The 26,725-nt window shown below is 43.5% G+C and overlaps 1 long non-coding RNA gene across 2 annotated transcripts in view; it reads left to right on the top strand.

The window, feature by feature from the left end:
- The window catches only part of LOC138753863 (uncharacterized), an 89,727-nt gene that overhangs the window by 865 nt on the left and 62,137 nt on the right, over positions 1 to 26,725 (top strand). The gene's annotated exons all lie outside the window — the stretch shown is intronic.

A 26,725-nucleotide genomic window follows, 5' to 3' on the forward strand; every position in this document is an offset into this window, starting at 1 on the left:
ATGGAGTCAACATATCTTGGATAGACAGAGCTAATAGCTTCTGAAGGAAGCTATCTGCTTTTAATCCAAGCCACGTAAGCCTCTTGAACAGAGATGTTATGGATATGGAGTGTTTTTGATAAAGGAACAGAATTTTGTTAGAAATAAAACTGATGGGCATGCGGTTTCCAAGAATTGGGATTCACCTTGGTGATGATATAATGGTCACATGATTAGGAGAAATATATTACCGAATTCAGACATTTTGAGTTCAGTTTGGAAGAGTTCAGTTTGGAAAGTTCAGTAGTCAAACCCATTGTCACAAAGGGGTTGAAACCTTGTGTAAGGCAGGGTTGAGTTACAGTAACCAGAATTAGTGCTGTTGTGTGTTACTCCTGGGAAAGGGGGAACACAGAATCAGTAGCTTTTGAAATAAAGAAGACCATTTTCCGGCCCTTTGGAAAAGAGGACAAATTTCTACTGGGTCTATTTTTGTGTGGCCCCTTCATTTAACCCTTATCTGGTTTGTGAATTCATCAAAGAAGAAAATAGCCACTTCGTTTAACCCTTGTCTGAGTTTGAGAATTTATCATGGAAGAAAATAACTACATTGTGAGTAAAAAGGCCTGAATATATAATGTTTAAAAGCATTTCATAATTATTTATGAATTGAGGATTTAAGACCTTCAAGCAAGATTAAAATGATGCTAAACTTTTAAAGAATGACTTTTTATAGTGGGACTTTAATTATACAAACACATACACACACACATTTACATCTGCGCACAATGGGGTTATGTTTAGAGTTAAATAAGTAATATTATGTTGTTAATAGTTTAATTAAAACTATTATTTTGAATTTACCCTAGTCTGGTGGATTTTCCATTGCTATTCCTATATTAGTACTGTTACAGGTTACATTATATTTTATATTATATTATATATAAATATGTCTTTTAAAAGAGATAGATATGGGGGGATTGGGTTTAGTGTAGGTTTCTACACACAGATATTGACATTTCACAAAAGATATCTCATTTGAAATCCAAGAGCTATGCATAAGCAGAGACTTCATGTCCACAGTGACTTTACAGAAACTTTGAAAAATGCCTATGGAGACTTCACAAGTAGGTGTTAATTGGACTGATGTTGTGCAATAAATGGAATAAATTATCTTTATAGCAACAGATGTCCAGGCTCAGAAACTGATTCCGATGCTAGCAATCTGTCTGGCTGTATTTTGCTGTTCTAAGAGGGGTATTGTGGTTTTGCAAACAGAGAAAGAGAAAACATGATTCTTTTGGGGAGAGAGAGAGAGAGAGAGAGAAAGAGAGAGAGAGAGAAACGTCAGTTCTACATTAACTTTTGGAGGCTGCAGCATGGCAAGCTGGTAGGCTTGTCGAAATCCCCATTTTGAAGATGGGTTGTGAGTTCTGTCTGTTGAACGCCCTTGTTGTCCTTAACAGAGGAAATGGCTGGCTGTCTAGAGTGTTTCTCTCTTGAAATAAGGGAAACAAGAGGAACTCTGTGGTGACCTAGAAGAAGAGGTTATCATTTGGAAAACCCATGATGGGGCAAGTTTCTTTGCCAAGACACTGACGTGACTGATCGGAAGGAATCAGTTGTGGGTGTCTAACAAGCAACAAATTTCTCTCTGAAAACCGACAAGAGCCTTCCTTAGTGGTAACCTTTTACCTTTCAAGCACCAAAGCCTGGTGAAATTTATAAATGTTAAATTCTGTGCAAAGTATAAGAATTCCCTGATACCAGTGAACTTGGAGGAGTGAGAAGTGAGATTGGACTGTCAATCAAAGAACTTTTATTGAACTTGTATACACATTACATACACATATGCTTAGAATTAGAAGGGGGTTAAGTTATGTTAAGTTAGGTTAATAGTAATAAGTTTGATCCTGTTTTTATGTTTAAAGAAAATTAAAAGCAATTTTGTTTAAGTAGCCATTTGTCATGGTGAATTTTATTGCTGCTGGATTTTGGGGTCCTCCAGACTCATAACAGTGCGAACAAAGTCCCTTTAGTCTCAAAAATAATTGAAAGGGTTGTTAATTCATAACAATATAGAGGTAGGTGGAGGAGCAGGTAGTATGGAAGAAACATGAAGGCTGCAGAAGGACTTCGACAGATGAGAAGGAGCAGAGAAATGATAAGTGAAATATAATGTCAGAAAGTGTACTTTAGTAGAAAAATATAAATGAGCAGACTATTTTTTAAATGAGGAGAAAATTGAAAATACCCAGATGCAAAGGGACCTGAGAGCTTGAAGGTAAGCTTGCACGTTGAGATTGTGGTGAAGAAGGCAAATGCAATACTGCCATTCATTTCACAGGGAATAGAATATAAAAGCAGGGATGTGATGTTGAGGCTTTATAAGGCACTGGTCAGACCCCACTTGGAATATTGTGGACAGTTTTGAGCTCCTAATTTAAGAAAAGATGTGCTGACATTGGAGAGGGTTCAAAGTTGACTAGGATAATTCCAAGAATGAGAAACATTTGACAGCTCTTGGCCTGTATTCATTGGAATTTAGGAGAATGAGGTGCATTTCATTGCAACATTTCAAATGTTGTAAAGAGTGGACAGAGTAGGTTGTTTCCCATGGTAGGAGACTAGGACAGGGATGGCCAAACATGTGGCTCTTTGACATGAATGTGTGGCTCACAGAGATATTTTGGCTGTGTAATATTAGTGGTGTGGCTTACAATTGCATGATTGTGGCGTGTGTGTCTGCTGTGGGCAGTAGAATTAGGGGAATGTAAGTGTGATCCAAGCTCCCATTGAAGCTCCCAATGCCCCAATCTTATGTCCATCTGAGCTCTCAAAACCCTAGCCAGCCGTCCATCTGAGTTCCCATCAGATCCTGGCCTGGTCCACCATCAGAGCTCCGAATATCTCAACCATGGGCTTACCACCAGGTACCAACTGGCCAGCTGCCCATGTCAGCCCCTGAAGCCTCAAACAATTCAGGTATTTACTGCCCCTGAAGCCTCAAACAACTCAGGTATTTACTGCAGTCAAAAGTTGTATGCATGTAAGCGTCGTCCCCTAAATTTTGCCCCATGATATGAATATGGTCTGTGTACATTTTAATTATTGAAATGAATGCAAATTAGCATTTTAAAACATTAATATTATCACATACATGTATTTCTTAATATATAATATCTTTTGTAACAAATTGTGCATGTATGAATAAACACATGTATGTAATATTTTTTCATGTCTTTCGGCTCTCAAACATCTGAAGTTTGTCGTATGCAGCTCTTGCATTAAGTAAGTCTGGTCTAGGATAAGAGGGCACTGGGCAGAGGGAGGTCACATCACCTGTCCTCCATCCCGCTTGGCAGAGAGAGGTCGCATCACCCGTCCTCCATCCCGCTTGGCAGGGAGAGGTTGTGTCACTGACCCCCATCCTGCTAGGCAGGGAAAAGACCCCAGCCCCCATCCCACTGGGCAGGGAGAAGTCCCCATCTCCCATTCCACTAGGCAGGGAGAGGTTCCCCTCCCACTGGGCAGGAGAAGTCACAGCCCCCATCCCACTGGACAGGAGGAGGTTCCCATCCCCTTTCAGTGTAGATGTAATTTTGTGTAGGTGCTTCCCCCTCATTGCACATGCGCCAGCCGGCACTATTTTGGAACACGCACAATTTAGGGCCCCTTTAAAATAGTTGCTACAAGCCCCACAATACATTAATCTGGCGCTGTATGTCTTACATCCCCCCACCCCACCTCCGTAGTTATCGCCAAGCACCTTAAACCTATGCCCACTCCTGTTAGCAATTTTACCTCTGAGAAAAAGCCTCTGGCCATACACACAATTTAAGCCTCTCATCATCTTTTCCACCTCTATCAGGTCACCCTTCATCCTCTGTTGCTCCAAGGGGCAAAGACCATTCATGAGATTGCTCTAAATCTAAGACCTGGCAGATTTGTTGGGATGAATGATCTCCCTGCATATCACATGAGAATATGAAAAAACAGCAATATCTTACTAACTTTATTAACATTACCAATAACCCCTTTCATTACTTTGAGTCCATACTATTGTGTTTGACAAGGAGTTGAAGCAAATTTGTCCTGCTCTTTTGTGCACTCGTACCTCATGCAGTTTCCCATTTATTACGCAGATGGCAGTGTTGTAGCAGTCTTCAGCTTCATGGCTCAAGATCTGCCAGATTATCGAGCACATCTCCAGCACTGATGCTGTCAAGACTGATACCCTTATCCACACCCCTTTCTGGATATCACTGGTTTATGTTAAACCATCTTAAGTACGATTTTTTTTTTAAAAACTGGCAATTCCTGTTTACCACACTTCAGAGGCAGTTAATTATATTGCACGGACCTGCACTCGTATATAAACCAAAGTTCATAAAAGACGGCAGAATTCCTTCCCTGAAAGACACCAGTAAAGCCAATGGATCTTTTTGTTTACAGCCCAGCAATTTCATGGCACCAGCGATCGGGACTGGGATTCAAATTCCACGCTGTCTGTAAGGAGTTTGTATGTTTCCCCCGTGTCTGCATGGGTTCTCCCTGGGGGCCCCGGTTATCTCCCACCACTCAAAACATACTGGGGGTGTAGGTTAATTGGGTGTAAATTGGGGGCACAGACTCGTGGACCGAAATGGCCTGTTTACCATGATGTATGTCTAAATTTTTAAAATCTTTTACTGCTGATTTCTAGTTCAATGTGAGGGCTCCATATATAAACTCCTGCTGCCTTGGAAAAGCAGCCAAGATATTAAAAGACCACACTCTCTCCATGCCCCTATCCCATAAGGAAGAAGATTCATAAGTATGAGATCACACCGCACAAGATTCAAGGACTGTTTCTTTCCTGCTGTTATCAGACTCTTGAATAAATGCCAAATTAATAAAATGATGCAGTTTTTGCTCTGACCCGCCTGTTCTCTCTTTCTAACTATAATTCTTTACCGCATTGTACTGTACTGTGCACGTGATGTCTAATTGGTCTCCTCGCAAAACAAACTTTCATCACTGCATCTTGGTACATAGGACAATAAACTTGGACTTAACCAGAATCCTGACTTCAATGATGGGAACTTCCAGAGAAGGCCAAGGAAAGTCATGCGTTCAGTGCACCAGACTGAAGATGGTGGCAGTGATCTTTTACACACATCCAGATTTCAGCATCTCTTTAATCTGTGAGCTAGGGGACTGCTTTGCTCTTATTATATTATGCTGGTTTGAGAACATGGACAGTCCCGGATAGTACATTCACCAAGTCGAAACCGCAATTTTAGCTGCACTTTGTACTGCTCTCCATATTTTAAACTCTCCATTAAATCAGGGTTGATCTTCTGATTTGATGGTAGTGGCTGAGGAATATACCTGGACATGGGATTACATCCTGCAGTTGTTCATAATTCTACAGCAGTGATGGCTGCCGCAGCTGGGGTCAGCAGACACTGGGGAGCAGCAGACTGGCACAGGACATCAGAAACAGGGAGAATGTCTCCTGTTTGAGGAGAACCAGAGGAGATGACTCTAAAGCACAGTGACCTTGGCAGCAGATCAACGAGAGGCTCAGCTGCTGAGGGACCTACACAGGCTATGGGCAAATTATGGTTGGGGACCTGCATGGGCTGCGGGCTGCTGGAGGCTGGCTCAAGGGAACCAGGTTTTGGAACTGGGATTTGAGAGGGTGCTGATGACAAGAAGGGCTCCCGAAAGGTCTCGTGTGCTGAAAGCTTCCTGTTGGACTTTGAGTTGCCAAGCAATTGAACAGGATTCTGTGCAGCTACAGATGCTGGCAACCAACAATAATGGCTTATGGACAGGCATCATGTATGTTACATTTTTTAATATATTATCACATGACAATAAAAGGAACTTTGAACTCTGTTCCAGAGATAACCTGCTGTTTTGAGCTTCCAGATTTATTATAAAACTGGCAAACTGGCACTATGAAGTCCATACCAACTACCAATCACCCATTCACATTAATTCTATATTATTCCCATTTTTAAATTCTCAAAATTCAAATTTATAGTATTTTTAAATATCTTCAGTAATAAATAACGTTCAAAGTAAGAGTCCTTAAATGAATCTCAAATTGAGTGTGTTGTTTAGCAGTCTGATGGTGGAGGGGTAGCAACTGTTCCTGAAGCTGGTGATATGAGTCTATACCTCTTTCCTGATGGCAGAGCCATCAACTACATTCCCAGTAACTACTCCCACTCACTTACACAATTTGCAGTAACCAATTAACTTCCCATTGGTATGAAAGTGGAACATCCAAAGGAAAACCACATGGTCACGGGGTAAGTGTGTAACCTTCACATGGGCAGCACCTGAGATCTGGGCTGAAACTGGAGTAGAGAGGCAGCAGCTCGATTAGATGTGTCGCTGCAACACTAGTTCAACAGGAAGTAGTGCCACTGATCTATCTAGGGTGAAGGACATTGAAGCCCCTCACAGTGGGGATCCTGTTGCTGCAGGTGTTTCTTCCATCTCACTCTAATCTGTGAAGACACAGGAGGCTGCAAGAAACTAACTGCCAGAGGATCCCAGCAGGACAAACACCATCCATGGACTGAAATGGACAGTAGATATTTTGAGTGGAATCCTTGTTTCAGAGTGACTAATTCATTCTGTCATAAATTTGCAGCTGACTATTTACTACAGAATGAACTAATTTATTGTAATCAATAGTTATTTGGTTCATTATAATCAAATTAAACGAGTTGTTCAACAAGGCAAATAAAGGAAAATTCAGGGGAGAAGTGAGAGATCAGTTTTTTTACTTAGAGGCTGTGATGGAGGCACAATAGGGAGATTCAATAGACAGACACATGGATGTGAGAAAAATAGAGGGTTTACAGGTGTGAGATAGGGAGAAATTAGATTGTTGTGGAGTTGGCTTACATAGGTCAGCACAACATAATTGGGTATAATGTTCTATGACAATTTGATATATTGTTATGAATAAGTTTCTTTTACAATAAAATCCATGCTATCTGGAAATCAAGCAACCGGCAGCCTCAAGCAACCAACAAAAAAAAATTGCATAAAATAAATAGGTTAAAACAAATGAAGTTTAAAATTGGCATGACTCGCTGTTAGCTCACGAATCATGTAATACGCAATCTCAAGCAACCGAGAAATTCACTTATCCAGGATCTACCAATCCCCATTGATCCCAGATACCGGAATTTTACCGTATATCATAAAACATAGAACACTACAGCACAGTACAGGCCTTTCAGGCCATTCTAGTAATGCATAGGGTTCCTGGTCAGAGTAACTGCCACGATGATTACGAATAGAGAGAACCTATTGGGGCCTCAGCATAAAAGAAAGAATGGAGCTTTAGTCCAAAACATTGATGCAGGTTAGTTATGAGATTACATGTCCACAGCTTTAACCTGTGCCCTTAAAGATTCAGTGTATCCTTTTTAAAAGCTTATACTTCATATTTCCCAGCATTTAAAGATTTGTTTTTGCTTTGGTGTGGCCTTCCTGTTATAATAAATAAATCCTGCAGGGGGCAAACTCAGCCTCAGATGTAAGGTTGATGCATCCACTCTCAACCAAACTGGCAGCTTTATTGTTGCAAATAAAAATCTAAGCATTTGAGTTTTATGAATATGATATAACCACTCTGCACAATTTCATGGCTACAAATCAGACCTTATTTTAGCCTCGAAATTCACCTGCGGCTGTTTTGAACAAAACTGGGAATTCATCAATATCTTTTTTCAAAATAGCAATTTTGCACAACTTCATTTAAAAAAAAAATTCTTTTTCAGAAACAATGGGAATCACTGGACAATGTTTTGGCGTTATTTGCACCTTTCCTCACAGTCCTGAAGTCAGAAATTAGATCAACAGTCAGAGAGGGAGTAAGAAAACAAGTCAACCTATTTACATAAATAACACCCAAAACCATTTTACTCTCCATACTTTCTTATCTACAACCCATCCAGACACTACCATTAACAGTGGCCCATTTTTCCATGTCTTTGGGATTTGAAAGGAACCCAGAACATACCCACACAGTCACAAGGAGATGAGCAAACTCCACACGGGCACTATTGGAGATCAGGAATGCTGGAGATGAAAGGCACTGACTAGACAACTGCTTCAAAGGATGAACAGTCTATACAAATAAAATTGTTCCAACCACAGCAGCTTTGACTAGAGAATGTTTTATGCTCCTATGGTAGGGAGAACACAACAGAGACATCTCAAGGGGCAGAGAAGCCTACTCAGAACAATACGTTCAGGAAGGAACCTCCAAGTGCAAAAGGCACTCAAGTTAGGAGCTTGCCAAGTAGATGCCATTCAGGATTTGAGTGGCAACACCTTTAGGAGCATTGTTGTACACCAATGTTTCACTTCCAGAATGAATGGAATTAGTATAGTTTTACAGCACAGAAACATGCCCTTCTGCCTAGCTTGTCTACGTTCACCAAGTTGTCTACCCACGCTCATCCCATTTGCCTGTATTTGCCTCATATGGCTCTAACCCTTTCCTAATCATATGGTACTTGGGTGGAGATAGTTAAACTGGACTTGGACAATATAAAAAGTAAGCAGAATATATTAAAAGGAAATATTTTATAAATCTAACCAAAGGTACATCCTGGTGAGAAATAAAGGCTTGCAAGAAAGTCACCAGCTCAGATAGTAGTAGTTCCATACACAAAAGTGCTGGAGAAACTAAGCAGATCGCAAAATGTTTCTTAGGTAGTGTGTTTGTATTGTACATAGATATGTTTTTGGGAGATAAATTGAGGCAGGTTTTTTAGTGCAGGACAGACACAAACACTTCAAAACAGATCTCATTTAAAATACTGGAGCTCTGCTCAAGCCAGACAGGGTAGCTCCTGGGGGCCTTTGCAAAAACTTTGGGGAGTGCCCAAGAGACTTCACTAATTGATTGATGTTTTGAAAAGCAACAGATGAAAGATATTGGAGGAGTAGTTCAGAGCCGTAGGCTGTCTGGGAATCCAGCTTGCTGTTCTAAGAGGGTCATGTGGTTTTTGCAAGCAGAGAGAGTTGAACAGCTTTTTCTCTGAGAGAGAGAGAGAGAGAGAGAGAGAGAGAGAGAGAGAGAGAGAGAGAGAGAGAGAGAGAGAGAGAGATCAGTTCTACAGTGATACAGTCAGCAGTAGCAACCGGGACTGGAACAGGACAAGCTGGCAAGCTTGTGGAAACCCCATTTGGAAGACGGGTTATGAGTGCTTAGTTCAGCCTGGTCAAAGCCCTTGTGGTTCATGCAAGAGGAGAGGACTGGCTACCTAATGTTTCAATTGAAATAAGAGAAACTAAAAGGAACTCTGTGGTGACCTGAAACAAAGAAGTTATCATCTGGAAAACCCTGATGGGACAAGTTTCTTTGGCAAGACACTGACATGGCCAGGAACAACAAATCTCTCTCTGAAAACTGACATTCCTGAGTGGTAACCATTTACCTTTCAAACACCAAAGCCTGGTGAACTTCATAAAGTTTAAATTCTGTGCACAATATAAGAATTGCCTGATATCGGTGAACTTGCAGGAATGAGAAGTGAGATTGGACTGCGAATCAAAGAATTTTTCTAAACTTAAACCCACATTACATTCATGTGTGCTTAGAATTAGAAGGGGGTTAAATTAGGTTAGTTAAGTTAATAGTGATAAGTTAAAGTGTGATTCTGCAAAAGTGACTTTTGTTTAAGTAACCGCTTGTCTTGGTGAATATCTATTGCTCCTCAGTTTTGGGGATTTCTGGGTTCATAACAGTAGCAAAGATATGTATGAAACCAACATTTTGGGCCTGCACCCTTCATCAAGGTATGAGCAAAAAAACAGACAGGTACCTGAATATAATAGTAGGGGTAGAGGCAGGCGGAGGAGCATAGGCCCATAGGCAAGTGGTCATATGTGGATTTGGGTGGTAGGCCAGGTGAAAAATGCTGGAGTGATGGAGGAGTGGAGAGCACTCTTGTACAGAGAGGGAAGGGGGGGTTGGGAGCTGGAGGAAAGGAGACAGGGGGCTAGGGAAAGAGGTAGGGGAGTGGCCTAATGGAAAACAGAAAAGTCGATGCTCATGCCATCTGGTTGGAGAGCACCCAGACAGAATATTAGGTGTGAGGCAGCAGATAACATAATAGTCAGTACAACACCGTTACAGCGTCCGCTACCCGGAGTTTGCACGTTCTCCCCATGTCTGTGTGTGTTTGCTCCAGTTTCCTCCCACCCTTCAAGATGTACAGGGTTTGTTGGTTAATGAGTTGCAAATGAGCAGCATGGGCTTGTGAGCCGGAAGGGCCTGTCACCGTGCTGCTTCTGTAAATTAAAAGTAATTCTCAAACAGCAGCAGCACTACTTGACGATGCCCCTCACCCAGCCAGGCAACATTGCATGTCCTTGTCATTCTCACTGGGCCTTCAGTGTGGTGTTAATCCCACAACAGCACCAGATCAGCAGCTGAGAGAGGAAAATCAATACCGATCAGCAGGAGGTCTCCTCACCCAAGTTAGATCTGATGCTATGAAACCATAAGTACACAGTCAATGCTGTAGATTGCCCTTGGGTGGCAGGTGGATTTATTCTGATGTGGTCTCTCTGAGGGTCAGAGTTGGAAGCATCTGGGGCATTGGCAGGATGATGTAAGTCTGTCCTGGCCACTGAAATTACCTTGCCGATGTTGTACTGAAACACCAAGTGATCCTAATTAAAGCCAACATCTGCGAAAGGTCATTACCACACAAATAAGAAGGCTACCACCTATCCTGTTAGTGGGACAGGAGTCACAAGGATGTTTACGGAGGAGTGTGGGATGTGATTTTGTGAGTACGATGATGGCATATTAGTCCGTGGCCACTAGTCTGTGACCTTGTGGGGTCAGTTGAGTTCAAAATAAATCGCATCAATTCTGATGCAAGGTCTTGACCAAAATCTCTGACTACCCCTCTGCCTCCACATATCCTGCTTGACCCTCTGTTCATCTGCTTTATTTTTACTACATCAGTTCACCACTTTTGAACGCTGTTCATTTGATCGATAAATAAATTAGATTTCATTGTGTAACCCAACTAATTCACAACAGAGCCTCTGTCCATGAATCGGCAGTTTGGAAGTTCAATTCAACCAGAACAACTTTAGAGCCAAGTTTTCTATTTTGACAGAATGAAATATATGCTCTCATGTTGGTACCTGCAGGTTAATAGTCAGGTAGGTTAGAACACATGGGATCGAGAGAGCTCAATTGGATACAAAATTGGCTGGGTGGCAGTGGAAGGTTATTTTCAGATTGGAAGCCTGTGACCACTGGTGTGTTGCATTACTGGGTTCTCTGACTTGGTCACGTTCCTTAACAATTTGGATGAGAATGCAGCTGGCATTTAATTTTAGTTTTTTTTTTAAATTAAATTTAGAGATAGAGCACAGTAACAAGCCCTTCTATCCCACAAGCCCATGCTGCCCAAATGTCCCCAACATGACAATTAACCTTCCAACTCTGTACGTCTTTAGAATGTGGGAGGAAGCCAAAGAACCGGGAGGAAACCTACTTGACCCAGGGAAAATGTACAAACTCCTTTCAGACAGTGATAGATTCAAATATGGGTCGTTGGCACTGTAATAGCGTTGTGCTATTGGCAGATGGAATTTAACTCAGACAAGAGCAAAGCGATGCATTTTGGAAAATTAAAACAGGGCAGGACATACACAAAGAATGCAGGACTTTAGGGAGTGTTTTTGAAGATGGAGATCTTGGGTTAAAAGTAAATAGTTCTCTAGAAATGGTAATACACATAGACAGGCTGGTGAAGAAGGTTTATATCACACCTACCTTTATTGTCTTTAAGTACTGAGTACAGGAATTGTGATATTATGCTACAGTTAAACAAAACATTGGTGAGGCTGCACGGAGTACTCGAAAGATGTTTAAATTGGAGAAGGTGCAAAAGCTATCTCCACAGCTTCTCGAAACACAGATAGGTTAGACCAGGGGTCCCAAAACATTTTAGACCATTGACCTCTTCATGGAATGATCCTTCATTGAATCCCGGTGCTGATTTGTAGGGGAGGGGGGTGGGTGGGTGGGGGAGTGGTGGTGGTGCTGGACGGGGAGGGAGTGATGGTGCTGGATGGGGGAGGGGGTTGCTCCCGAAGGTACAAAGAACATATGCATCTTTCTTCTATGCTCAGTCATTCCTCCTGTTTGCTCTCAACTTATTCAAAGGCCAAAGCCAAATAGAACATGATGGCCACTAAGGCTCACTTTCATGATCGGTTAGCCACCACTACCATAGGCGCTATTTTCCGTTGATCCGCCCCTGCTTTCCACCGCAAAAGTTCAATCAACTCCTTGGCATTATCAACTTTCATCATTTTAAATGCCTTCCTATGATATCTTTCAGCCTCCTTGACTCCATGAAGAACAGACCTTTGCCTTTCAAATCTCTCACTATGACGCAAACTCTCTGATCCAGGCAACTTAGGACAGTGAAGAAATATGTCTGCGCTGAATGTGATGCCAAAGTTAAACTAAAACTCTGCTGCTGGCACATGATACATATTCCTCAATTCCCTGAATATTTCCTGTGTCTATTTAGAGCAGTGGTTCCCAACCTTTTTTATGCCCCACACCCCTAAAAATTTTTAATATGTTCTCGCACCCCTGAAAGTAATAATTTATTTAAGAATAAAGGTGAAGGTGACCAAAACAAATTTATATGATCAATTTTTAATATATAAACAAAAATGAAACATATGGAAAAGAAAAAATATTGCAACAAATTAAAAGTTGCATAAACCCTACAAAAAATTAAATTTTCATCCATGCATGAAATTTCTTTAAAAAAATTAAAGAACTAAGCCAATTTAAATTTAATGACTCTTTTGTTCCTGTTTATTGCTTAAGAGTTTTTCAAAAAGTGGCACTTTGTTGATGATACCAGTCCGCGCGTCTGCCTATGCACCCAAGCGATTTCTAGATTTTGTCTTGATTGACAAAAAGGGCACTAAATCCAGACTCGCACAAGTATGTCGTTGCGAATGGGATGAGCACAGTTAGTGCTTTTTCACAAAGTCTTGGAAACATGTCCATTGCCAAACACCAATATTGTTCCAAAGTTTTGCTTTCAAACTGCATTTCAAGAACACGATTTGTGCGCAGTTCAATAAGATCTTCCTTCAGCTCTTCATCATCTGACATAATATCCAAATTGAAGGAGTATGGATTTATTAAAAATGAAATGTTATCTCGCACACCCTGGGATGCTATCTTGCACCCCCAAGGGGTGCAAGCACCCCTGGTTGGAAAACCCTGATTTAGAAGTACTTTAGTCATGACCATTGTATCTCCTGACAGCCCATTCCAGGCAACCATCACTCTCAATTAAAAAAATACATTTGCCCTCCTTCATTTCCTTCTCCTTCACCTTGAACACATTTCTGGTATGTGATATTTTTACCCATGATAAAGATTCTAACTGTCTAACCCAGGGGTCTCCAAAGTGGTCAATGTTGACCCCTGGGGGTCAATGGGTTATCCAAGGGGTCGAAAAATGCCAGGGGGCATTTAACGTTAGCATCACATTCAGCTCAGACATATTTCTTCACTGTCCTACGTTGCCTGGATCAGAGAGTCTGCGTTATAGTGAGAGATTTGAAAGGCAAAGGTCTGTTCTTCATAGAGTCAAGGGGACTGAAAGATATCATAGGAAGGCATTTAAAATGATGAGAGACACAGATAGGAATATATCAAAGTTTCCCATGATAGGGGTACATAAAACTCGAGGACATAGGATTTTTGTAAGAGGGAAGGAGCAAGGTGAGGGGCAAATCTGAGGAGAAAATTTTTCCACACAAAATAGTTATTGGCAGTACTTAAGAGTTATTTGTACAGGTATTTGATTGAACAAAGCATAGCGGGCTATGGAATTAATGAAGCCAAGTGGGAATAGTATAGAAGGACATGATGATCTGTTGAGAGGAAGTGGGCTGAAGGGCCAGTTTCTGTTGTACAATTATATCACTTGATGCTTCAAAGGTTTGAACCATAGTTTTAATATTTAATCAAATCCTCGTGCACTCTATTGACTGAATTAACTTGTTTGGAGTTTAAGAGGAAAGTATACAGTAAATGGGAGGACACTGAGCTTCTGGACAAATTGAGATTGTTTTAATTTGAGGGGTGGACTGGTCAAAATGCATAAAATTATGGTATCTCCCCTTCCCACTTAAGTACCAACACAGTGGCCCAACCTGAAATGTTGACCAACCATTTTTCTCCATGGATGGAACCTGACCCACCAAGTCTTCCAGTTTTTCCTTGTTCACTCAAGATTCCAGCATATACAGTTTTAATGTTTCACTAAAATGTTAAGCTTCTTGAACTACGTTATGATCTGGCTGAGAAGTCTGAATGGATAATCACCTGCCTCTATCATTCAGAGCATGCGACGAGAGGCAATTCACTGAGTTTCTGTTGAAGCCTTCTCTATTCCTTACATTTAATACTGATTTGGATGAATGAAGGTCACATATTTTAAATCATCTGATGATATAACAATAGATGCACAAATTACAAAGATATTAATGGTTGGATAAAACAATGGCAAATATGAGGTCATCTACTTTTGGCATATAAAAGATAGAACAGAGTTATAAGTACTAAAAGGTTCAAGGCCAATGAGATTTTAGGGGTCTAGGTACAGACATTATTAAAATGTCGTGGATAATGAATAATTTAACATTGCTAATGGTAGGCTAGCCTCTATGTCCAGAGGATTAGACTACAATGAATCAGCAGGCTTGCCAATGCTATACAAATCTTTAGTTAAAACTGATTTAAATACCATGTCTCAGAACAAAAATGACCTGGGAACAATAAGCTGAATAAAACCTGGATGACAAAATGACAAGTATTTGGGTTATTTTCTCTGGTGTTTGAAAGATTAAGGTACAATATGATTAATGCTAAAAAGGAAACTTGTAGTGAGCCACTGAACGTGCCACACCCGAAGCGGAGACCCGACACCGTGACCTAAACAGCCGGCCAAGATGGGCTATGCGCTTCAAAATTGGCGCCCAACCCAGCAGCACGCACCTGCAGCTCCCCACTCCAATGGGCTGGCCAGCGGCAGCCAATCAGGTGCAGCTAGAGAAACAGCCACACTCGGAGATGAGAGGGGCTCACTGATTGGCTGCTCCCTGGGTAGCACTAAACGACCAATCCCAGGAAGTGGATCGTAATGTCACCAGTCAGAGGGCATGATGACATCAGAGATGGGCATCTGAGCTCTTTATAAGTAGAGTTGCCAGCACAGTAAATCAGTGTTGAATTCACTCCCATAGTGAGTGTCTCTTCTTTGAGCGATACCTCTCCAGCAGTAGCAGCTGCTACAGTGGTGACCCTGACTGGTCCAACTGCCATCATGGACCTGAAGAATGAGCAACCAGCCTGCAATCCACACGGTCTAATTGAAGCTGCCTAGCTTCTGGACATCACAGCCACAGGTGTGATTCCAGCAAGCTGAGGCGCAGATTGCCATATGTTACATCACAGCCGATGACACATGCTTCTACGATGTGGCCGGCGCCCTTGAGCAGGACACGGTAGTTTGCATTACCAACTTCCTTCAGAAACCTCTGGAACACGGGAAGTATCAGGCCAACAAGGAGGTACTAACCCAAGCTTTTGGACTTTCACACCGCAAGCATGCTGCGCATCTGCTACACATAAACGGTTTGAGGGTCAGGGCCCCATCCACCCTCATAAGTGCATGCTCACCTTGAATAATGGCCATACCCCTTGTGCTCTATTCGAGCAAATTTTCCTGGAGGGGTTACCTGAGGATATCAGGCTACTTATAGCTGACGAGGTTTTCGTGGACCCAGAAAGGTAGCCACTAGAACCAATCTGCTCTGGGTGGCAAAAGGGATGCCTGCATTTCATTGGACCACATGGCCTTTTCTTGTCAACAGTGGCCTACCAGGAAGCCACTCGACAGACCGACCAGCAAGCCTTCCCCCAAGTCTGAAAAGCCCGGTGAGCTGTATTGTTTCTACCATCAGTGATAGGATGCTGAAGCCTGCAATGCCAGTCACCCTGCGGGTTCCCAGGAAATGCCAACACTGGCTGTTGTTAGTGGCTGCAGCGGCGAGCCTACACAACACCCTTCTCTACGTCTAGGATACAGTACCAGGCTGATGCTTCCTGGTCGACACTGGGCCGAGGTCATCGTCCTTCCCCCCCCTCCCTTCACCTCTGACACTCGCCAACAGAAGGCAGGGCATGGGTTACGGGCTGCCAATAACTCTTCATTACAGACTTAAGGCACCTGTACTATCCCCCTCCATTTTGGCAACCAGTGATTCACTTGCCAATTTGTCTTAGTAGATGTCCACCAGCCTCTCCTTGCACCAGACTTCCTGCAGGTCAACTTCTAACTAGTCAACGTCAAGGGCCGCTGGCTGGTACGTGCAAACACCTTTCAGACCCTTGGACTGGAAGGTACCACACTGACCGCTTCCCACCTACACTCAGTGACAAGTCAAACCAATGAGTTCACCAAGATTCTAGCCAAGTTCCTCTCCATTGTGATGCCACACTTTAATTCCACTGAGCCTGAACATGGAGTAAGACATCACATCCTCACTAAAGGCTCCCCCACTTCACACCAGAGCAGGCTACCTCATGCCAGATAAACTCAACTTCGCCAAGAAGGAGTTTTTTAAAATAGTGGAACTCGGCATTGTCTGCTGCTCCAACTGTCCCTGGGCCTCCCCTCCCTCCACATGGTCCCTAAGGGTTCAGGGGGTTGGAGACCATGTGGGGACTACTGCCGGCTAAATTAAGCCACCATGCCAGATAGATTCCTTGAACCCCATATTCAAGACTTTGCTGCAAACCTGCAGGGGGCACGGATATTTTCCAAAATCGACTTAATCTGTGGCTATTATCAGATTGCTGTCCACCCTGAGGATATCGCAAAGACTGCCATTATTACACAATTTGGGCTGTTTGAATTCCTCAAAACGCCCTTCAACCTAAAAAACGCTGCATAAGCCTTTTAAAGGCTTATGGATGCTGTGGGCAGGGATTTGAAGTTTGTGTTCATCTACCTCGATGACATTCTGATTGCAAGCCGCGACCATGCCAAACACGCCATTCACATCAGACAATTGTGCCACAGGTTGAGTGAGTTTGGCCTGACAATTAATCCAGCAAAATGCCAGTTCAGCAAAGACTCAATTGACTTTTAGGTCACAGGATCAACTGCCACGGGGCTAAACCATTACTCGACAAGGTAGTGGCTTCCCAAGCCTACAACAGTAAGGGGACAACAAGAGTTCATCAGCATGGTGAATATTTACCACAGACTCCTGCTGGGGTGGCTCGCACCATGAAACCTTTATTCTCCCTTATGACCGGTACGAAGATGATTTTGTGGAACCAGGAAGCATCTGATGCGCTCCAGGTAACAAAAGATACCCTAGCTAACGCTGCCCTCCTGATACACCATAAAACTGGTGACGTAAATTGTGGTCCTCTATCCAAAATAACATGCACCGACCGGTAAACCAAAATGAGACACCCAAGAACTGAGGAACGCCCGAGCACAAGTGTCTGTGGTAGCATCGACCACAGGCACAGCTTTGGGCCACTGCGTAAACCTGTTTATTACTGTAGAAAGATAACTGTATGCTCTTGAAACAGGAAGCGGACCAACAATGTCCATGTGGACACGTGCAAAATGCCAAGTAACTGCAAGGAAGGACTGCAGTGGTGCCTTAGTATGCCGCTGAACTTTTGCTTTCTGACAGGCAATGCAGGCTCTCACCATTTGTGTAATGTCATTTTTAAGGCCATGTCACCTGTCCGAAACCATACAAATGGTTGATCAAATTGATGGATGTGAAAGACCATAGCTAGAGTCAAATACTTGACATTTCCATGATGCCAGAACTACTGGGCGTGGGTGTCAATTGCAGGTTCGTGATTGAAAATCCAATTGCATTCATCTCATGGTCATGTTCTTGGGCCGAGGCCAAAGGTGTGCAGTCAATACCTTGGTCTACAGACAAAACCTCAAGTGAAGCAGAGCAGGAAAATACATCAGCTACTACATTGTCTTTTCCAGAAATATGTTGATGAGCTGACCAGGGCTCTGCGACATTGGAAAATGCAAATGTTCAGGGCTTGTGGTTGGTGTACATAGTAAACTCTCTGCCCTCCAACAATTAATGGAAGTGTTGAATAGACAAGTAAATGGCCAAAAGCTCCTTATCAAAAGCACTGTATTTCTTCTCTGCTTCATGAAGATAGCAGCTGAAGAATGCTAATGGTTTCCATTGCCCATTGACATTTCCTACGGCCATACTGGAAGCATCTGTAGAAAGGGTGGTGGCTGCATTTAAAACTGGGGAGATGAGCATAATGGCAGGAGTCAGCAAATCTTTCGTTTTCAAGCATTGTTTTTCTCTTCATTCCAACGGAGGGTTCTGGTATTTCCAGACAGTAAATAGAAAAGAGGCTTCATGATATGAATTGCTCCTAGAAGAAACCAATGGTAAAATTCACCATTCCCAAGAATTTCTATAGGCTTTTAACTGTAGCAGGTCTTGAGTATTTGTTAATGGCCTCAACCTTGATGGCAGTGGAGTCATGCCTTCCTGAGTAATCCTATGCCCAAAGAAGTCAATAATTCTTTGTCCAAAAATGCATTTATCTGGATTGATGGTCAGTCCAAAGTTTTGAAGATGAATAAAAAGTTTACGAAGATGTTCCAAATGCTCTTCCTTTGTCCTACTGGTCACAATGTCATCGAGGTAAATGAAGACATTGGTTATACCATGTCCTAAAGCATCCATCACCCATTGAAATGATTAAGCAGCATTCTTTAATCCAAATGGCATTCGTAAAAATTTGAACAACCCAAACAGAGTAATTATTGCTGTTTTTTGGAAATGTCCTCTGTCTCTACTGTTACTTAGTGATAGCCATACACCAAGTCTATTTTGGAGAAGATCTTTGCTCCATGCAAATTAGCCGAGAAATCCTGAATGTGAGGTGTCAGATAACAATTAGGAATGGTGGCGTCGTTAAGCTGCCTGTAATGTCCACATGGTCGCCAAACTCCATTGTGTTTCAGGACCATATGTAATGGAGGTCCCAGGGACTGTCGGACCTACGGACTATGCCTAGTTCCACATTCTTTGCAAACTCTTCCTTGGCTCAAAGCAGCTTCTCTGGAGGCAAGTAGCACAATTTAGCATGGATAGGAGGGCCCTTAGTACAAATACGGTGAGTGACACTGAGCTTTGCAGTGGAGGTAGAAAATTGTAGAGTAGTAATCTCAGGGAAATCTTCCAACATTGGAGAATTCATCTACTGGTTTACTTGATGTTAGGAGTCGCAAAGCAAGGGTAAAGGCATCTGCCAGAGACATAGTCTGAAAAGTTGCTCCATCTATTAGCCCGACACACTTTTAAGTCGATGAGAAATGAATGAGCCCGAAGAAAATCTGCACCAAGCCAAGGTCGGGTTACTGCTGCAATAATGAATGGCCAAATGTAGAGATGATTCTCGAACTTGACAATCATCTTCCTGGTGCCAAAGGTTGGAATTTTGGAATTGTTAATTGCTCATAGTTTCAGATCCAGGTTAGGAATGAATGTGTCAAAACCGATGGGTGGAAATGCACTAACATGTGAACTCGTGTCTACCAGAAATGTTCCCAGGGACAACTGGTCCCATATATACAATAGGCTTGCAGGTTTCTCACCAACCGCCGAAGCCCTTACTGGCGGTTGGCTTTGGTGTTTCCTGCAAATGAACAGTGGAAGGCACTTGTGGGCATTTTCTCCCCAACGCCTGTGGTAATAAAACCAAAGCAATGTCCACGAGCTGCTTGCTTGTCTTGGGGCATTGCCTGCTTATTGGGAGAGATGTGCTAAGAGCACTAGAGTGTGACACAGGGTCAAAATCGGAGGAGTTGATTGTGCAGACTTATTGTTCCTTGCTGTGCCGCTACAGCCCTTGGATCTTCAAATGGACACTTGGATAACAAGCGTCAAATATCATCTGGCATTTGCTCTAAGAAATGCTGCTCAAATAACATATTGGGACTTCCCCAACTGCCAGGAACAGCATCTCATCCATTAGTTCTGAAGGGACGCAATCTCCCAACCCATTGAGATGTAGTAGCTTGGCAGCCTTTTCTTTACAGAGCATACCATATACATGTAATAAAAGTGCTTTCAAAGCATCATACTTGCTGACACGTGGTGAATCTCGTAGAAAGTCATCGACCCTCTTAGTGATTGTCTGGTCCAGGGCACTGGTGAGATGGTAATAAGGGGTGGTATCCTGTTCAACTTTGCGAAGGTGAAACTGTGCTTCAGCCTGTTGGAACCACAGTTCAGGCTCAGCCATCCAAAAAGGTGGTAGAATCACAGCATTGGCTACAGAGTCCATATTTCTCCAAAAATACATTTTTTTAACTCATTAGAGGTCACCTATTGTGGCCACTGGAATCACAGTTGACACGATGAAATAACTACACAAGGCATTTTTAGAGCAAATCAAACAGATTTACTCTTCATCACCTGCACAACCTTTTAAAAGCCAGAATCACACACTCATCATGCCCTGACATCATCATGCCCTGACATCATCACACCCTGACATCATCATGCCCTGACATCATCACGCACTGACATCACATAGCCAGTTCGATGAATTCTAGGCCTTTTAGTGCCACCATAGAGCTGCTTCTATAGCGAGTTGCTACAGCAGAGAGTGGAAGAATGACACACACTAGATGCAGTTATAGACAAGATTGGTTTATTGCACTCTCTACCCCACTTATATAGGCCCAGTTTCCTGCCGCTAGGCCCGGTTTTCGCACCATTGTCGGCGGAAATGACGTCAACGACATTCCAGTCCTTGATTGGTCAATGTTCCCACCGTGCAGGTAGTAGGACGAGGAGGAAGGTCATTAGTCAATGTGGGCCTTGTGCAATTGCTGTGCTTGACTGCCATTTTGTGTCGACCTGCCACCTGGGTAGCTGGCCGCTACATGAACCTCCTCCCCCCTAGAACCGGAGATCCGAATATTGTCCTTTTCCTTTGGTGGCCTGCCCCTGCGTTCCAGGACCCATGTAGAGACCAGCTGGCTGGAGTCTATATGTGCTGGCTTGAGGCGGTCGATAATGAAAGTCTCTTCCACACCGCTGATATCCAGCACACATGTGGACCCATTGGGCCTGGTCACTTGGTCAGGCCCCTATTATGGTCATTGCAGGGACAAAGGGTGTGCTCTCTGTCATACAAAGACATATTTACATGTCTTTATATCCTTGTGGATGAAAGTCTTTGGTTGACCGTGCGGCAATGACTGTGCTGGGGCTAAGGTGCCTAGTCACTCTCTTAGCTTATCCAACGTTTCTGCTGATGGTTCTTCTGAGTCCTTGGCAGCGGGCAAGAACTCCCCTGGTATGACCAATGGTGCACCGTACACCACTTACGGTGCCAAAGGGTTGAAATCCTCCTTTAGTACTGTGTGGATACCCAGGAGGACCCATGGTAGCTCATCTGTCCAATGCAGTACGTTGAGAAGAGCCTTCAGGTATCTGTGGAACCGCTCCACCAAATCGTTGGCCTGTGGGTGATATGCCGTTGTGTGGTGGAGTTGGGTTCCCAGAAGGTTGGTCAGTGCTGCCCAGAGTCCCGAGGTGAATTGTAAAGTCATATGCTCTGTTACCCCAAACCTTGCCACCCAGGTATTAATCAATGCTCTGGCACAGGTTTCGGTAGTTGTTTCCTCTAGTGTAACCACTTCTAGCCACCTTATGGAGCGGTCAACCATCATCAAAAGGTACCTTGCCCCACCGGGAGACTGGCAGCGGTCCTACAAAATCAATGTGGGCGTGAATGAACATTCGCCATGCTGGGAGAATGCTTTGGTGTGCGTTTGTACCTTTGATGTCTGACAGGGTGTGTAAGTCTTGGCCTATTGACTGACCTGCTTACGGAGGCTGTGCTAGATGAACTTGCTGGCTACCATCTTGATGGAGGTTCTGATGGCCAGGTATTTCAGGATGTCACCACTTTGAAAACCTGCCATCTCCAGGACATGTCGCATAGGAGCATCTGGTTGCCTGAGCCGATGGTGACGTCCTCTAGCCTGAGCCCTTAGAATGCCATCCTGTATGCAGGAATCTCGAGGTATGTCTGTTGTGCTTTGGCCAAAGCCGTGTAGTTTATGCCCAGGACAGGATCTAGGTGGTCTGAATCACCAGTCATGACAGTGCATCAGCCACTACATTGGTTTTACTGGCGATGTATTCTATGTCTGTGGTAAACTCTGATATGTAGGAGAAGTATCTTTGTTGCCTGGCTGACCAAGGTTCCAATACTTTGTTGAAGGCAAAGGTTAGTGACTTTTAGTCTGTGAAGACCTTGAAACACCTCCCTTCCAAAAAGTATCTAAAGTGTCGGACCACCGGGTATAGTGTCAAGAGTTCATGATTGAAGGCACTGTATTTGAGTTCAGGACACCAGGGGCTGATAATGTCCTTTGGCCAGCTGTTCAAGTATGCAGCCGACCGCCATGTTGGAAGCGTCTACTGTGACGGGCGGTTGGGGCATCTGTCCTAGGGTATTCCAGAAGCATAGCATTGGCAAGTGCGTCTTTTGCTTGTTGGAATGCCCCTGATGCTTCCTTGTCCCAGGCTACTCCTTTTTGTTCCCCTGCCATGAGTGTGAATTGGGGGGGGGGGGAGGGGCGCATGACGCAAGCTGCTTCTGGTATGAAATGGTGGTAAAATTAATCATACCAGTGAATACCTGGAGGCCTTTCATCATGTGGGGTTTGTTGAATTGTCTGATGACCTCTAATTTTTTAAGCAGAAGTTTTGCCCCGTGACTGTTGATTCTTTGGCCCAGAAAGTCAATTGTCTCTAGCCTGAAGTGACATTTAGCTGGGTTGATTTTAAGATAGAAGTCACTCAGGTGAGTGCACATTTGTCTTAGGTGGGCTCTTTGCTGGCTATCACGATATCATCCAGGTAAATGAACGCAAACCTGAGGTCCTGGCTTACCACGTCCATGAGTTTCTGGAAGATTTCTTGAGCCTGAAGGGCATCCTTAGGAATTCGAACAACCTAATGGTAGCAGTTTTAGGAATGTCATCAGGGTGGTCCGATATTTGATGATAGCCCTGGATGGCCAAGGTTGACCTTGAAAAATATTCATTTCCACCCCCCCTGCGCACCGCCCCCCCCCCCCCCCCCCCCCCGTCTCCACCTTGTAGATTTGCAATGAAATCCTGTATATGTGGTATAGAATATCTGTCTGATGTGGTGGCTTTGTTGAGGTCGTGGTATTCTCCGCATGGCCTCCACCCTCCCATTGCCTTTGGTACCATGTGTAGGGGGGAGGTCCAGGGATTGTTGAACTGCCGCAATATTCACAATTCCACCATTTTTTGAATTCCTCTTTTGCGAGGTTGATTTTCTTGGGAGGAAGGTGGCTCACCCTGGCATGGAATGGAGGTCCCGCTGTCAGGATGTGGTGCTGTACCCAATGCTCAGCTTCGGCCAAGATAAACTGGGGTGTCGTGATGAAAGGGAATTCAGCCAGGATACATGTGAACTTGTTTTTGGACACCATGACAGAGTCGAGATGGGGGGCCGGTAGTTTGGCCTCATGCTGAGAGAAAGTCTGGAAAGTCCTGGTGTGCACAAAACACCGTCCTTTGAGGTTCACTAGCAGTCAGGGGGCTCAGAGTAAGTCTTCCCCCTGGAGTGGTTGTGCCACCACCGCCAGTGTAAAAGTCCATGTGACCTGCATGTTGCCAAAACAAAGTAGGATAGTGCAGGTGTCAAAGATACTAATACTGCTGCTATTCGCCACCCTCAGAGCCAGACTTGGTTTCCTGTTCCAGGGAAGGACACTAACCTCGGCACCCTTGTTGACCAGGAACCGCTGTCCCGAGAGAGAGTCCCAGAAGTGGAGGAAGCTGTCTCGTTGGCCAACCGCCATAGCCACTAGAGATGGTTGGCCACAGCATTTCCCTGTAACGTGCAGGGAAAGGAGCATCGGCCAGCTTCCATACCCCAATTCTGACAGTAGCAGTACTGATCGGTGGGGGAGTCCACTTGCCTTTCTGATAGTTGTTGCGGCCTTAGCGTTCTCTGTGTTTGTGACCTAGCAGTTTGTTCCACCATGAAGCTGCCATTTCCAGAGTCTGCCCGAGTGGCGACTTTCCTAGGGTCGCTAAAATCATCATAGGTGAGCAGCAGTCGGATATCCTCAGGCAGCTGTTCCAGAAAAACCTTGTCAAAAACCTTGACCTCGGCCAAGGTCAGCATGTCACTCATGAGGACGGATGTGACCCTGTACCCCGGGAAGTCCATTTGCAACAGTCGGGCGCACTCACGCCATGAGAGTCCAAAATGTTTGGTTAAAAGCTCTTTAAGGGCCCCATATTTGTCTTGTTCTGGAGGCTGCCACAGAAAATTATCGACTCGTTCTGCTGAGTCCTGGTCGAGTGAGCTCACCATGTAATAGTACTTCTTGGCGTCAGCAGAGTTTTGTCGGAGCTGGAACTAGGCTTCGGCCTGCTCGAACCACACCAGTGGCTGCACTGTCCAGAATGTCGGCCGTTTCAAGGAAACTGTGCGTAGAGTTGACTGGTCAGTCATCTTCAGGTAAAATGTCATTTGAACCGGTCGGGGTCACCAATATAGCGAGTCACGACAGCAGAGAATGGAAGAACAACAAACACTCAATGCAATTATAGGCAAGGCTGATTTATTGCACTCTCTGTCCCTGCTTATATAGGCCCAATTTCCTGCCATTGGGTCCATTTTTTGGCGGAAGCGACATCAGTGGCATACCAGTCACTATTTGGTCGATGTTCCAATTGCATGGGCAGTCAGCCGAGGAGAAAGGCCATTAGCCTGTACGGGCCTTGGGTGATCACCACATTTGACCACCATTTTGTGTGTTGGGCTGCCACCCAGTTAACAGGTCATTACAATACAATAAATGTATAGGTGGAATATTAACATGGCTGCTTTCACTGCTTTTAAAATCATACAAGATTTACAGAACTCAGCCTTTTGTAATAAATTAAAGCTGCAGTCAACTTTTTAATGGTGGAATAGCAGAACATATTTTTGCAAATCACAGTTAAAAAATTGATTTTTTTTAATTTGAAGCAATTTTTAAAGTCTCAATCTGGAGAATACAAATTGTCTGAAAATAAAGCTCGTAAGTGTGCTTTGTTCATTTTAATATACCCAGTAGGCCACAAAAGAGGCAATTACTTTTTGTGTTCAATTATGACATGTTTATTCTTTGAAATGCCTTTTCTTGATTCAATGCAGATTGAACAATTATATGCAGGAACTAATTATCTTTGCACTGTGACAGAACCTAGGGACTGTGTAATGGACAAGGGAACAGGAAGATTAATCTCAACTAAAAACTAATTCTTCACTTGGCAACAAGATTAACAATAATAGTGTCAACAGTGTGTACTTTTAATGGGGTACAACTTCCAAGGTCAAACATACACAAAGAAAGACAAATAATTACCATTTAGCACCTCCTTCGATTGATGAATCAGTCCTCCACTACTGACTAATGCTTTGAAGAAGCACCAAAAGTGGTCAGAGCACACGATATACTTCACACAGGAAATTTCAGTATTCAAAACCAAATATAGGATGGCCACAAATTTACAATGCTGGCAAAGCCTTGAATGATATAGCTATCACTCTTACGTTAAAATCGAAAGGTCTCCTCACCAGCCGCTTGGAAGGTGTGCTGCCAGAAGCATTAAACTCTATCCGTACACTGCTTTGTACAGCTACCAATGACACTCCTCACCTACGTCTTTTTGTTTTCCCTAGAAAATCAAAAACAGGATCAATCTTGCCAACTGGCTATCTAGGCCTGGAGTTTTATTAAGAAAGATTGTTAGACTCAGCAAAGCTGACCCACTTGTAAAGCGTGTTCAACTGCTTCATGCTAATCCACAGTATGCTCATGTTACTTTTCCTGATGGAAGAAAAGACACTGTTTCCCTTAGGGATCTAGCCTCGCCTAGTCTATAGCCTGCTAGTCCTTCCACTAAACTGACTCCTTCTCTACCCTCCTCATCACGAGCAACACTCGAAGAGCAATACTCTCTTCATGGGAATGTTTCCTCATGCTCTCCACTCCCTTCCACACCTAGCGATAGAAGTCCTTCGGTTAGAGATAAGACTCCTCATCTGTGCCCTTACGAAGAACAACACGAATCTCAAAGCCTCCACAGAGGCTCTGTTATGACCATTTCTAATCTTAGCCATAATTACAGTGAGTGGAATCACCCTGTATTACCTCAGGTTTTCAGACTTTTTTTTCTTTCTGCTATGTGTTCTCATCAATTTCTAACTCTTGAGATTCCTTGATTTTTTTTTGCTTTTACCATTATTGTATTTTATTAAAATTGGTCAATTTTGTGGAAGGGGGAGGTTTATTATACTGTGTGCTTGCTATTGGCTATGGCTGTAGAGATACTCCACCCTACTGGTATAGCAGATGGAGATGCTTTCCCACTGGCCAGTTTAGTGGTGGTTATCTTTTCTTTGGCTTGGCTTCGCGGACGAAGATTTATGGAGGGGGTAAAAAGTCCACGTCAGCTGCAGGCTCGTTTGTGGCTGACAAGTCCGATGCGGGACAGGCAGACACGATTGCAGCGGTTGC

The sequence above is a fragment of the Narcine bancroftii genome, chromosome 1 (genome assembly GCF_036971445.1).
Source record: "Narcine bancroftii isolate sNarBan1 chromosome 1, sNarBan1.hap1, whole genome shotgun sequence".
In the NCBI taxonomy this organism is placed as follows: domain Eukaryota; kingdom Metazoa; phylum Chordata; class Chondrichthyes; order Torpediniformes; family Narcinidae; genus Narcine; species Narcine bancroftii.